Here is a 15,674-nt window from a genome sequence, read left to right as displayed (position 1 = left end):
CACACCTTTGGAGTGTTGTAAGGATTCAATAAGAATGTGAACATATAAAGTATAGCACCTGACAGACAAATAGTGAAAAACTCCTCTTATTGCAGTACAATAAGGGTCCAACCAGATAAACAGAAACCACTTTGAGATTTTGGAATAGGAAATGTAATGCTCACAATTAGTTACTTAAGTGGGTAGAAAACCTGCAGAGACCATAGAGGGGAGGGTCAAGGCTGTCTAAAGATTAGCAGCAGCAGGAAGCCACTACCATTATTAGGCTGGAAGGGGAATGAAGGAGTCTAAGTCGTAATCAGGGTCACCCAGTGAAAGATGGAACTACAGTGGGCACAGGGAGCAGGAACTGGAGTCACAGAGAAGCTGCCTTTGATACTGGAGAAGGAGCCCTTGGCACGAAGAAAGGGAGAGAAATAACTTGGTCTCTCTTTTCCTCTACCAACACCCAAGTTTAGGGAATGCCTTTGCTTGGAAAGCTTCATTCCTCTTCCCCAGCTCCCCCAGGTAATACAGGCATATAAGAAGAAGGGTTAGAAAAAGATTTAAGGGCAAGCAAGACTTCATTGGCATAAGCGCCTGCTGTGAGTATGTGTGTGTTATGTGTCCAGTAAGGTAGGGACAGGTAGTGTGTGCTAGAGAGAGGAATGACATGGCTAGGGGCGCAGAAGTCCTGTGGGAGTCCTACGGAGAGTAAATCTCGGCTAGTAGCCAGCGGTCATGTATAAGAAAACCAAATTGAAGGAATGTAGATTGCTGAGCAAGAGCAGTGCCAGGGTAAGTACAGTGTGTATGCCAGGGCCTGTCAAGCACTGATTGCCTTTTAGAGCCCAGCGAATTTAGTACTTAAAATTTAAATGAGGTCTATTCTTAATAACCTACCTGCTGGTCTCTGGGTAGTAAGAAACTAAAACCCATACTTTTTTTTAAAGACAATTTTTTAAGAGCAATTTCAAGTTCAAAAAAAATATACTTTATATGGGAAGAATATATGACTCTTACAAGAATTTTCATGATTTAGCTATTATTAAAATTTACTGCCTTTACTCAGTAAATAATAGGACAGGATTAATTATTATTTTAATTAATAGGTTACTTATAGAACTTTTTATAGTTTCTTTGAAAGTTTACAGTATCATAAAGTTAAACTCTATTTTTAATGAATTTTCTTAGATTTAAACTGATTTATATTTGTTTAATATATATCAGATATCTCATATGGCAGACTATAAAGCAGAAAAACACATGTTCCTTGCCACACAGTAAATTGGTGGTGATGATTCATACTGAAGAGTGTCTGTGTTACTCTATGACAGCGATTTTCAACCAGTGTGCTGCAGCAGGCACACTGGCGTGCTGCAGAATTTTAAAAACATGCAATACCTGACTAGTTAGTTAGGGGCACTGACCTCTTTTCTCTTAGATTGTCAAATAAAAAAATGACAACAGCCAATACAACAATAGCTGTCTGGTGTGAATGAATCAAAATTACACCTATTTTTGTCAGATTAGCCAAAAATATAATATTTTTTGGTGTGCTGCGGAATTTTGGTAATTAGCTTAGGCGTGCTGCAAGATGAAAAAGTTTGAAAATCACTGCTCTATACAGGGTTGTCTCCTTAACATTTATGTTACTCATCCACTAGCTGCTGAGCTCCTCTGGGGATGGATGCATCTAATTTATTTTCTGATGCCCTGGACCTAGCACAATATCTGGCACACAGTAGAGGCCAATGAATACTTGCCAAGTGGCTATCATTCAATTAGCTGCTGAATATCCCTACCAATGAGGCCACAAGGAGATTCTGTTTCTGCCTCTTCTGTTTCTCTGATAATTACCCGAAAGGGACTTGAAGCAGTGCTTCCGACAAGGGCAGGCTCATGTGTCCTCTCATGCTCTCTGACCTGTGTTCTGATTTCGGCTGTAGCATGTGAAATTCATCTCTAGTCATGTGAAATTATCTTCTCTGAACCTCAGTTTTCACATTTATAAAGTGAGCTACCCATAACTACATTCAGAGAGTTGTAAAAGTAAAAGAAAATCAATTGCTGAATGTGAATAGTAATTTTTAAGCACCTCCTATGAGCCTGGCACTGTGTCACTTAGCCAATAATCTGCTAGAACACTGGTTATTCTTATTGGGGCTACACTTTGGATTGCTTTGTTCATGATGATATGGAAGTCTCACTGAATTTGAAGCTACTGAAATACACCCTACATCTCATCCCTTCTTTATATACCCTTTGCCACCATATAACTATCGAATCTTAACCCCATGCTGGTTACTGCAATAATTTCTTCACCATCTCTCCAACACCACTATTTCTGTCCTTCCATTTATATACATGTCTCTTAGAATTATCTCACTGAATCCTCTGCTCCCTACCTTATTTTGGTGAGAACTATGGTTATAAAGCTTTAGGATTTCAAAGTGTTTCCACTCAGCCTCAAAAACAAACAAATAAAAATAATAAAAGCTAAAAACTATTTTTGCTTTTTTTACTTAACATTTATACAGTGATTTTTGAAAATGGCAGAATAGACATCTTTCAGAATATAGTATATTCTACCTACCTGACACTTTTAGTTTAATGTAAAATTCATTAATGTCCTTATTTTTATTTCCTAACTGGGATCATTGAAATTTTTACCATACATCAGTATTCAGAAACTTTAAATTATACATCTTTCAATAGGTGTTTGGAAGCAAGAGCAATTTCTAAAGCCAAGCCACAATAAGTAGTTGAAGAAGAGGAAGGGGAAGGCAAAATAAGCAAAGGAAACAATCTTTCCTGTAAATTTTACTAAACTAGTCTCTTTGTCATCTTCCTCCCCCCACCTCTCAAATCTAATGAAATGTCCCATTTTGCCACTCACCTACTGCTGTTGGGAAGATTTCCATCTCTCGCTGTCCCTGACCATATACACCTTGCCTAATTCATCATTTGGATTGGAGTAAACAAATATGGAAGAACTATGGTTCTTCCCATAGTTCTATCCCAGTTTAGGGGCTTTGAACTCAAGTAGCTCTGTGCTAGAAATCTCAGGTCTACTGCTTGTCTGATAGGTAATTTCTTAAAATATCAGGGTATAAGTGTCCAGTACACATTGTTCCTGATAAATCACAATTGCTCAATAACTGGTAGCTCTTGTATCATGATTTTATTTTAGGACATGAGAACAGGAATGTAAAAGGGAAAAGTGTTGTTTCAAAGCTTTTTGGAGTCATGAACAAAATAGAATTAAAGATTCTGAGTCACCTTGTTTACTTTCTCTTAAACCATTTTGCTCTTACTCTGTCTGTTATTATACAGAGCAGAAATTGTATGTCCTCTCATTGATATGTAGAGAATAAGTTCCTAATTTTTTCTAACATCTATGTCATTAGAGCTCTGACTTGTTAATTGAATGCAGGGTGGGGTAAAAGCAGGTTTACAAGTTGTTCATATGGAAACTAATACAATAATTAATAAATAATAATACAAAAGTAAACTCTATTTTGCATACAACTGTAGACCTACTTTTGCCCCACCCTGTATGTCACATCATTTCTGAAAAACAAAAATTAATCTAAAATCCTCTCTTCACTATTAATGCCTTGTGTATGAAAAGACAAACCTAGGAAGATGGAAGCAGGTATGAGATCAGGATCAGAGAACTAATGGGGGAACATCCAGTAGGTCCTCAGAGGGAGGCTCAATGGAAACATGTTCTGCTTAAGCAAAATAGTAAAGGTCACCCTTGCTTATTTTTTTCTGCTTAGAGCAAAGAATAGAGGCAGACTTAAATATAGTTAAGGGCTTAAAACAGAATGAAGTTGAGACTATCTGGGTTATCTGACTACTGGAGTTTCTCAGTTCTACTGGATTCTAAACAGAGTCCATCTGTGTGAGGTGTTCAGAACTCATGCTGAGAAAACAGACAGAGGACACAGAACCACAAAGATTCATGAAAAACAAATGAAAATTTAAAAAGCTCACATGCAGGGTTTATGACCTGGCATATGTAAATATCATCTGTAAATGTCACAAAACAAGATACATCCTGAATCTGGCACCTTCTAAAGTTGGTTTAACTCTTTTTCTGAAATCTGTGAATATATGGGCTTCTGATGCAAAACCTAAGAAAGCAAATTTTAAAAACATGGAAACATAATATTAAATTTCTCTTTTAAATATTTTGGTGTGAAGAAGCTTGATCTGATATAATTGATCAGGCACAAATTTGTCCAATATGTAACTTGAGATATTTACATAATAGTGTATTTCTTTAAATGTGTGTGTATGTCCCATACATTACCAAAATGCCTGATGGTGAAGACTGGATGGTAAGGGAAATATTGGTGGCTAATTTCCTCACCAGCAGGAAAGCTACCAAGTATAAAAAACATCTCAGGAGACTTACTTTAGCTTTAAGGACAAATATAAGTTGAAAATGAAGGGATGGAAAAAAATATTACAAGCAAATGGCAACTAAACAAGAGCCAGAGAGGCTCTCTTATATCATATAAAATAGACTTGAGGTAAAAAGTTGTCACAAGAGACGAAGAAGGCCATTATATATATTATGATAAAAGTGTCAATTCATCAAGAGGATATAATAATTGTCAATATATGTACTCAACATCGAAAGACCTAATTAAGCAAACATTAACAGAACTGAAGGAAGAAAAAACAGTGGTACAATAGTAGTAAGGGATATCAATACCCCATTTTCAACATTGGCTACATTATACGGAGAGAAAATCGATAAGGAAACAACAGACCTGAATAACACTATAGGCAAAATGGTCTAACAAACATATGCAGAACAGTACATCCAACAACACCAGAATATACATTCTTTTCCAGTAAACATAAAACATTTCCAGGATAGACCATATATTAGACCAAAAACAAGTCTTAATAAAATAAAGAAGATTGAAATCTTATCAGGCATCTTTTCTGACCACAATGAAGTAGAAATAAATAACTGGATAAAAACTGGAAAATTTATAAATATGCAGAAGATCAACATGCTCCTGAACAACCAATGAGTCAAAAAAGAAATAAGAAAGAGAATTAAAAAAAATCTTAAGACAAATGAAAATGGAAACACAACATACCAAAACTTAAGGGATGCAGCAGAAGCAGTTATAACAGGAAAATTTATAGCTATAAATGTCTACATTAAAAAAAGATTTCAAATAAACAACTTAACTTTATATCTCAAAGAAATAGAAAAATAACAAACTAAGCCCAAAATTAAAAGAAGGAAAGAAATAATAAAGACTAGGGCAGAAATAAATGAAATAGAGAATAGAAAAATAATAAAAAAGATCAACAAAACTAGAATGGGTTTTTTGAAAAGAAAAAAATAAACAAAATTTTAGCTAGATTAACCAAGAAATAAAAGAAGAATCATATAAATAAAATTGTAAAGGAAAGAGGACACATTACATTTGACACTATAGAAATACAAAGGATCATAAGTGATTGCTATGAATAATTTTACACCAACAAATTGGACAATTAGAAGAAATAGATAAATTCCTAGAAATATACAACCTTCTAACTCTGAATCATGAAGAAATAGAAAACCTGAGCAGACCAGTAATGAGTACAAAGATTGATTTAGTAATAATAATAATTAGAAAAACTTCTCAAGGAAGAAAAGCAGTAAACCATATGGATTCACAGGAAAACTTTACAAGATATTTCAAGATGAATTAATATCAATCTTTCTCAAACTTTTCCAAAAAATTGAAGAGAAAGGAACACTCCTAAACTCATTTTATGAGGCCATGATTGCCCTGATACTTTTACCAGTTACCCTGATACTAAAGCCAGATGAAGACACAGCAAGAAATGAAAACTACAGGCCAATATCCCCAATGGCTATAAATGCAAACATTCTCAACACAAGACTAGCATACATACAATGGAATATTATTCAGCATGTGTCAAAAAGAAATTTTGACACATGCAGCAAATTGGACAAACCTTAAAGACATTGTGCTGAATGAAATAAGCTGGGCACAGAAGGACAAAAATTAAATGATTCTACTTATATGAGGTAACTAGAGTTGTCAGACTTATAGAGACAGAAAATAGAACAATGGTTGCTGGGGACTGAGGGATGAGGAGTATTTTTTTAATGAGCGTGGAGTTTCAGTTTTGCAAGATGAAAAGTTCTGGAAATGGATGGTGATGATGGTTGCCCAAGACAGTATGGCTAGAGTAGGCTGGAGTGGAGTATTATTCCCTTTTCCCCAGGTCAGCTGAGCTCTGATAAAACACCAGCAAGTTAAGCTCTAGTTAACTAGTTTCTCCTGAGCACAGACCTTATTAAGAAGAACAGAAGGCTCTGGCATATTTCAAAATGGTTCCTTTGCCTCTCCCTTTACAGGAATTGCTGGGTCATTTTTCTCTGATATTCACTGTGAGAACCAGGCAGAGTTTCAGAAGGTAAAATTTGCAAAGGCGTGGCAGCCCACTGATGACTGAGTCCCTGTAGTTTTTATCTCTCAGACTTGTCAGCACTGTGTCTCCAACAATTTGTTCATTGCAGTTCAGATTTTCCTACCTCAGCAGTGGTTCCCGTGAAGGTGTCTGCTCCAGTGAATTGTGACTCTGGTGATTTGTTCTCAGACCTCACTTCTCTTATGGATCAAAGAAAAGTTGTTGATTTTTCAGTTTGCTTGAACTTTTTTGTGAGGAAGATGTGGTAACTTCCAAGCTTCTCACACGCTGGGCCAGAAAATGGAAGTCTCAATACCTTGAAAAACATATATTGGATAAATGATGTTGGACTAAAAACCACCTGAACTTGGATTTGAGAAGGTAATCAGAATTAGACAGACAGATAAAATTTAAAAGATTTTTTACCAAACTGAGCCAAGCCAGATTTTTTGTTTAACTTCCAGATGCTTCATTTACACTGACATTCCTATCTATTTGTACTGCCTATAGCGAGAGGCGGTAGTCACACTGGAGAGGGCCGACTGGAGGAAATGTTGTATCATAAAAATAAACTTTCCACATTTTCATTTTCTCTGTGACTGACAGAAACTGAGTTATCTTTGGAACGTAAAGCCTTTTAAAATGTATTTCAAGAATATCTTGGTATCATTCAGCTGGGAAAAAAACAAATTTTCTCTCTTTATATTTCCCTTCAATTCCCGGGGGCCTGTTAGCACAGAATCATGGGCTAAAAATAGCTTAGACTGATTTAGGCTCAGTTAGACAAGCTATTTACCCTGTTGTACATAGTTGTTTTTTTTTTTCCTTTGCAAACATCTAGTCACGCTATTAATGCAATGAAAGCATCTCTATGGTATGAACAAGACGACTGTACATCCTGAGTCACTTGATTGAAAATAATTCCCAAAATTCAACTTTTGTTGAGCATGTATGGTCTGTCACTCTACTCGTTTTTTATTATATGCTGTTACTATGTTATAACCATAAATCCTTTATTATCTGCCTAATTACTGAACAACATATTCAGTTATGTAAGCATTATGGTTGTAACTAAAGAAAATCAGGTACTCTTTTAACCATATTTTAAGTAACCATTCCACCTTTTAGCAGCTTTTAACTCCCATCTCTCTCCATCACTCCCGCCCCTGAAGTGTCAGGTTCAGGTGCATTATACTTTGCTAAATTAATAAAGCTTAGAGTGGTTGAATCAGTAAGACCTAAGGTGTATTTTTTATGTTACAAATAATCCTTGAGTACTAACTATATTCTAGGCACTAAGAATTCAGTGGTAAGATAGAAAAAGATCCTGTACTCATGGATCTCATAATCCAGTCAGGAGAGACAACCAGTGAACAAATCAGCATTAGGTGCTCTGAGTTTCTTCTTTGTGGTTATACTACTTTAACAGGGATATTCAGGGAAGTTTGCTCTGATGAGGTGACAAGCAGAGACAGGAATGAAGGAAAGGGATTGGCTGTGCAGATAATGTACAGGGAAGATCATTCCAGATAGAGCAGGAAGGACAAAGGTCTGAGGGCGGAAGCACTCTTGGTATCTTTGAGGAACAGTAAGAGAGGAAGTGGACATGGAGAATCATATTTGCAAGTCTCTGAAGGAATCACATCTGCTAATATCCCCTGGCCAAAACAAGTCACACAGCCAGCCTCAGAATCAAGGGGTGAGGAACTGTGAAGTCACATGGCAAAGTACACACACAGAGAAATCGGTGAAAAATTGGGACTGTTTAAAAAAATCTTTACCCACATCCTTAATTATTCACGTGTAATACAAACCAAAAACAAGAATTAAAGGACAAATAAACTTTTGAGTTTTCTTATTTAAACTGTTAATGTGGAAAATAACTTGTTGGAATTTTTTAAGTTAAATCTCCCTTACATGTCTAGGATAAAGTGAATTTCTTCATTCTATGCATGACTTTTAGGTGTTTATGTATTTGGCCTGCTCATATGTGTTTGGGCTTCTGGGTGGACTTTAACAGATTCATGAGTGCATAGCAATGAGTGAGATTGGCCCATAGTTTTCTTTTCTTACATTGTCTAGCTTGTTTTGATATTAAGACTCAGATATCCCACGCAGCAATTTTTTCACCGATATGTCTCCTAAAGCAAGGCACATAAAGGAAAGAATAAACAAGTGGGACCTCATCAAAACAAGAAGCTTCTGCACGGCAAAAGAAAACATCAGCAAAATGAAAAGGGAGCCAACCCTATGGGAAAATATATTCGCTAATGATACATCAGATAGAGGTTTGATCTCCAAGATATATAAAGAACTCACTCCAAGGAGACACTCCACTCCACTCCAAGAAGACAAACGATCCAATCAAAAAATGGGCAAAGGACCTGGGCAGATGCTTTTCCAAGGAGGAGATACAGAGGGCCCAGAGGCATTTGAAAGGATGCTCAGCCTCACTAGCCATCAGAGAAATGCAGATCAAAACCACCATGAGGTACCACCTCACACCGGCCAGAATGGCCATCATAAACAGATCCACAAACAACAGGTGCTGGCGAGGCTGTGGAGAAAAGGGAACCCTAGTCCACTGTTGGTGGGAATGCAGACTGGTGCAGCCACTGTGGAAAGCAGTGTGGAATTTCCTCAGAAAGCTGAAAATGGAACTGCCTTTTGAGCCAGTGATTCCCCTGCTGGGACTATACCCTAAGAACACCAAAACGCCAATACAAAAGAACCTATGCACCCCAATGTTCATAGCAGCACAATTTACAATAGCCAAGTGTTGGAAGCAACCTAAATGCCCATCAGTAGATGACTGGATCAAAAATGAATGGTACATATACACAATGGAATACTACGCAGCAGAAAGGAAAAAAGAACTACTAAACTTCACGACAGCATTATGCTAAGCGAAATAAGCCAGGGGGCGAAAGACAAATACCATATGATCTCACCTATAAGTGGAACCTAACCAACAATACAAAGATGCAAGGAAAATAAGACCGGCAACACTGAAAGGAAAAGAAATCAACAGAGACAAGAGGGAAGGAGGGAGGAGGGGGTGCAGGGAAAGGGAAGGGAAGGGGAAAGTCAAGGAACATATAGCAAGGACTCATGGACAAAACCAAAGGGGAAGAGCTGAGGGAGGGAAGGAGGGAGGGGGCCGGGGACAAGGAAGGGAAGGGGCAATTCAAGGAACATATAGCAAGGACTCATGGACAAAACCAAAGGGGAAGAGCTGAGGGAGGGAAGGAGGGAGGGGGCCAGGGAAAGTGGTGCGGGGGAGGCAGAGACAAATGTATTTAAAAAAATAAAAATAAAAATAAAAAATAAATAAATAAAATAAAAATTGTTTTAGATATTCCAAAAAAAAAAGAGACTATATTAGTTATGAAAGTAATTGGGAAAATACATTTAAAATTCTTTTAATATTTTATGGATAAGTTGGTATAAAATTGGACTCTGCTTCTTGAAATGCTTGGTAGAATTTTCCAGTGAAGTCATTTGGTGCTGTATTTTTTTTTTATGAGACGGTTTTAAATGCTGATACTATACCTTAATAATATAGGATAAGTCAGATGTCCTACTTCTTCTTGTACTTTGATAAGATGCATTTTTTCTAGGATTTTTTAGCTTTTATATGGGTATAACTTTATTTATGATATTTGTCAATTATCTCTCAATGTAATGTGTACAGTCATATTCCTCTTTGCAGTTCTGCAAGTTGCTTTCTTTCACTTTTGCTCTTCTTGATAAGTCTTGTGTTAGGTTTATGAATTCCATTAATTTAAAAAATAAATTTTAATTGTTTGCTTTTAATGTTGAATTATATTTTTTATTTCCTGCTCTTATTATTTATTTTTTTCTATATTATTTGGGTTTATTTTGCTTTTGTTTTATTGCATCTTGAAACAGATGCTTGGATCATTAATTTCTCAACATTCTCCTTTCATGATACATGATATTAAAGCTAATTCTCCTCCAAATTCTGCTTCAGGTTCATTTCTAAAATTACAAAATGTATTTGTGACAGTAGGATAGAATGGACAATTAATCTGAATATCAGTGACTCAAAGCATTAAAAATTTTTTTACTTGTGTATCAGTCTAATATGGGTCAAGTAATTCTCTAGCCAAAGAACTTCTACAGGTGGTTTCCAAAAATCTAGGCTTCTTTGATCTTATCATGATGCCAACAAAACCTTCTGTTCTAGGAGACTCACTATGGAAGAGAATTTAAGAGTTAGAGGGCCTAAGCCTAGGCCTAGAAGTGGCATATATAATTCCCATCCCTATTCCACCAGTTAGTGTTCTAGTTACCATTGCTGCATAACAAGCTACCCCAAAACTTAGTGGCATGAAATCACCATTTTATTACATTCACAGATTCTGTGGGTTAGGTATTCAGATGAATATTTATGTATTTGCAATATTCACAATACCTGGGGCCTCAACTTGTAAGTCTTGATGGCTGGGAGTCACTTCAAGAGTAAGGGCTGATTTCACAAGAGTGTTCACACATATGTCTGGCTGTTGGTGCTGGTTCTCAGCTGGAATTTCAGCTGGAACTTTCAGCCAGAATACCTACATGTAGCCTTTTCATGGTCTGTGTTCTTCACAGCATGAAGGCCACAAGGTATTTGGACTTCCAATAGAGTGGCTCCAAAGACAAGTGACTCAAGAGATCGAAGTGAAAAGAGTAAGGCCTTTATAACTTTGCTTTGGAAGTTACACATTGTTTCTGTTGCATTTTAATTGTTATGAGTCATTATAGTTAATCCCAATTCAAGCGGAGGAAAATATTGACCCTGCATGGAAGAGTGTTAATTATTGTGCAGAAATGTTTAGAATTGATCATAGCCAGTTATATGTCCCCAGCCTAAATGCAGGAGAATCTGGCAAATATGTCTTTTTTTTTTTAGGTGTGACAGTGATATTGGAACTATTTTAATTTTTTTAATTAAAAATTTTTAAAAAGATTTTATTTATTTTCATATTTATTTATTTATTTCTAGACAGAGGGGAAGGGGAGAAGAAAGGGAGTGAGGGAAACATCATTGTGCGTTTGCTGTTCACACACCTGCCTCTGGGGACCTGGCTGGCAACCCAGGCATGTGCTCTGACTGGGAATCGAACTAGAGACCCTTTGGTTTTTAGGCCGGCACTTAATCCACTGAGCCACACCAAGTAGGACAAATTTTAAAAATTTTTGAAATACAGTTTATATTCAATATTATTTTGTATTAATTTCAGGTATACAGCATAGTGGTTAGACAATTGAATACTTTACAAAGTATTCCCCAGGATATTTTCAGTAGCCAATTGGCACCATACGTAGTATTATAATATTTTGACTATATTTTCTAAGCTGTACTTTACATCTTCATGACTATTTTGTGACTACCAATCTGTACCTTTCAATTCTTTTAGTTTTTTCACCCAGTCCCCTGTGCTCCCTCCTCTCTGACAACCGTAATTCTGTTCTCTGAATCTATGAATCTGTCTCAGTTTTGTTTGTTTATTTATTCCACATATAAGTGGAACCACATATAGTATTTGCCTTTCTTTGAATGACTCATTTCACTTATCATAATACCCTCTAGGCCCATCCATGCTGTCACAAATGGCTAAATTTTGTCATTTTTTATGGCTGAGTAATATTGCATTTTATATATGTACCACCACTTCTTTATCCATTTGTCTATTGATGGGTGCTTGGGTTGCTTCCATAGCTTGGCTATTGTAAATAATGCTGCAATGAACATAGGGGTGCATATATTCTTTCAAATTAACGTTTTGAACTTCTTCAGGTATATACCCAGAAGCAGAATTGCTGGGTCAAAAGACAGTTCCATTTTTCATTTTCTGGGGACCTTGTATACTGTTTTCCACAGTGGCTGCACCCATTTTCATTCTTGTCTGCAGTGCACGAGGGTCCCCTTTTCTCTACATCACAGCCAGCACTTGTTGTTAGTTGATTTATTGACGATAACCATTCTGAGAGGTGTGAAGTCATATCTCATTGTGGTTTTAATATACATCCCTCTGATGATTAGTAACTTGGAACATTTTTTCATCTATTGGCCATCTGTATGTCTTCTTTGTTGAGTGTCTTTTCAGGTCCTTTACCTATTTTTTAAAATTGATTTGTTTATTATTATTATCTTTTTTGGTGTTGAGTTGTGTGAGTTCTTTACAAATTTTGGATAATAATCCCTTATCAGATATATCATTGGCAAAAATATTGTCTCATTTAGTGGGTTATCTTTTTGTTTTGTTGATGATTTTTTTTGCTGTGCAAAACCTTTTTAAATTTTAATGTAGTCCCATTTGTCTATTTTTCCTTTTGTTTCCCTTGTCTGAAGAGATATATCAGAAAATAATATACTAAAAGAAATGTCTCAGATTTCATGGCCTTATATTTTCTTCTAGGATTTCTATGGTATTGAGTTCTACATTTAAGTCTTTAATCCATTCTGAGTTTATTCTTGTATATGGTGTAAAAAGTTGGCCTAGTTTCTTTTCTTTTTTTTGCATATATCTTCCAATTTTTCCAACTTAAACAAATGTTACTTTCTTACATGCTCAGGAGGAGAAAAATGAAACAGAGTTGGGTGAACACATTACATGTAGAAAAAGTATCATTTTTGTCATTTATTTAAAAGCTTATTCTAAATTTCACTATGGGTTCTTCTTTTGCATTTTAATAGTCCAGGTATGCTTATAAAGGGTGTATTGTACAGTTTTTTTTAGTGTAGGGGCCATCAAAATTTATGTAGAGCCAAACAGTAAATATTTTAGTAAATATCTTTACTAAATAAATAGTAAATAATAAATATCTTTAGTAAATAAATGGTAAATATATTTGTGGGCCACAATATGGTCCTTATAGCACATATGTCTTTACTTTTTTCATAACTCTTTTAAAATATAAAAACCATTCTTAGCCAACATTTCATTTAAAAACTGGCCACAGGCAGAATCTGGCCCACTTTGCTGGCCCCTGCTCCAATGAATTGTTCTATATTTGACTATTAGGTGAGTTTGCCAATTGCATTCAAATCTTTTATATCTCTCAATATAGATATAAAATATAGAAAGATTTTCCATATCAAATATAAAAAGAGGCATGTTAAAACCTCTGAGATTGTACATTTATTTCTACTTGTAAATCTATTAGTTTTTACTTTATACATTTTGAAGTCTAATTGAGAATTTTTATACAAGTAGTTTCTGCTTAACATCAGTAATAGATCCATGAAAAATAACATTATATGCAAAAAACACTAACGAGGAGCCTATTTATCATTATTTTAAATGGAAAAAAGCTATAGTGCATTTATGTCAATGCCAACCCCCCAACCAATCTCCTAAAACGTAACTAAAACACAGTAAAGAACTTATTTGCAGCTATCTATATGTTTATAAACTAACATGTTAGGGTAAAAAAATGTTCAAAATATCACTTCCTAATCACCAAACAACTTTTATTTGTTAACTGATATCTGCTTTATATGAAGTAACATAGCCTCTTTTGGCATCAACCGTGTCTCAAACAAACATCCCCTCTGTTGACACTCTTAATGTTTTTCAAGACATCTACTTTTAAAATCACCACCTCTTGTGAATATTGGTGCAAAAATCCTAAACAAAATATTAGCAAGCTAAATCCTGTGTCTTATTTAGAAAACAATATATAATGATCAAATAAGATTTATAATCCATTAAAATAATGGGTTATATTAATAAACATAGGGAGAAAAATAATGATTATCTCCATAGTTGTTTGGAAACTTCTTTTTAAAAAAGAATTAAAAACATCAGGAAAATAGGAACTGGTGGATATTTTCCTCATGTGCCCACACATTTGTATGTATTTATATATTATATACATATATGTACATATATTTAATCAACACACTGTTTTATAGTGTATTGAGGGTATTCATCAATGCAATTAAACAACAGGAAACAAATAGAGTCATAGTAATTTGAAAAAATAGAAAACTCTCTTAAGTTTAAATGATATGATGATATTCCCAGGAAACTCTAAAGGATCAATGATAAAATGAAACAATAAAAGAATTCAGTGAGGTATCGAGTTATAAAATTAACATATAAATTAATGGACTTCATGAAAGCCAAAATAACTATTTAGATAATAAAATGGAAGAAAGACTATGTATAAAATTGGGTGATAAAATTTTAAAACTTGGACATATACTTAGCAAAAATTTGTAAAAACTGTATAAAAACTTTAAAACAACTCTGCAAGATACAAAAATAGATATAAGCAAATAAAAAGGCGTTCCTTGTATTTGGATATGATATGTAAAGATTTCAGTTTTGCTTAAATTAATTTGTAAGTTTAATATGATCCCAATAAAAATTCCAACAAACATTTATTTTGGAGTTAGAAAAGTTGATACCAAAGTTCATATGTAAAAATAAGCATAGAGAATAACTAGAAAAATACAGGAAAGAAAAGCTAAAAGAAGGGACTAGTCTGACAATGTATTAAAATATATTATAAATCCTCTATAATTAAAACTGTTTGGAACTCAAATACTAATGGAAAAGAATAGTAATTCTTGTAATAGACCCAAGTACACATGGAAGTTTTATATATGAAACTTTATATATGAAGGGTAATAATATATGAAAACACTGGGACAAAGTGAAGTTTCTAATAAACAATGTTGGGATAAGTGAATAGCCATGTGAAAGAGGATAAAAGTGGATCCATATCTCACACCATACATGAGAATAAACTTCAAATGGACCAAATATACAGATTTAAAAATAAAATCATGCAAGTCCTAGGAAGGGTAACTTCCTCTACACCCCATCCCATCTAACTCTGACTCAAAATTCAGATTTGATAAGATTTAAAGATGTACTACTCTCCTATGACTCACTAAGGAGAAATCATTAGTTAATTGAACTATAGTTTCCCTGTGTATAATCCATCTTTTTCCATTGGCTTCTTTCAAAATTGCCTCATTATCTTATCTTTGTTTTTCAGTAGTTAAACTGTGATGTGCCTGCTTCCACATCACAAATTAAATTCCTATGAGACTCAAACCTACCATATGTAATGACTATGAATCTGGATTTCCTCCTCCAACAGAAGTGATGCCTTTTATTTCTGTCACAAAAATTAGTAACTAGAGAGCTGGTGGTTTTGTAAACAAAACTAACTAGTAAAGTAATGGTACTAAAATGTGTGACATTTTT

This window comes from Pteronotus mesoamericanus, unplaced genomic scaffold (assembly GCF_021234165.1).
Source record: "Pteronotus mesoamericanus isolate MK-2021 breed Mesoamerican mustached bat unplaced genomic scaffold, CSHL_Meso_final scaffold_36, whole genome shotgun sequence".
NCBI lineage: Eukaryota > Metazoa > Chordata > Mammalia > Chiroptera > Mormoopidae > Pteronotus > Pteronotus mesoamericanus.
Note: the sequence above shows the minus strand (reverse complement) of the source record.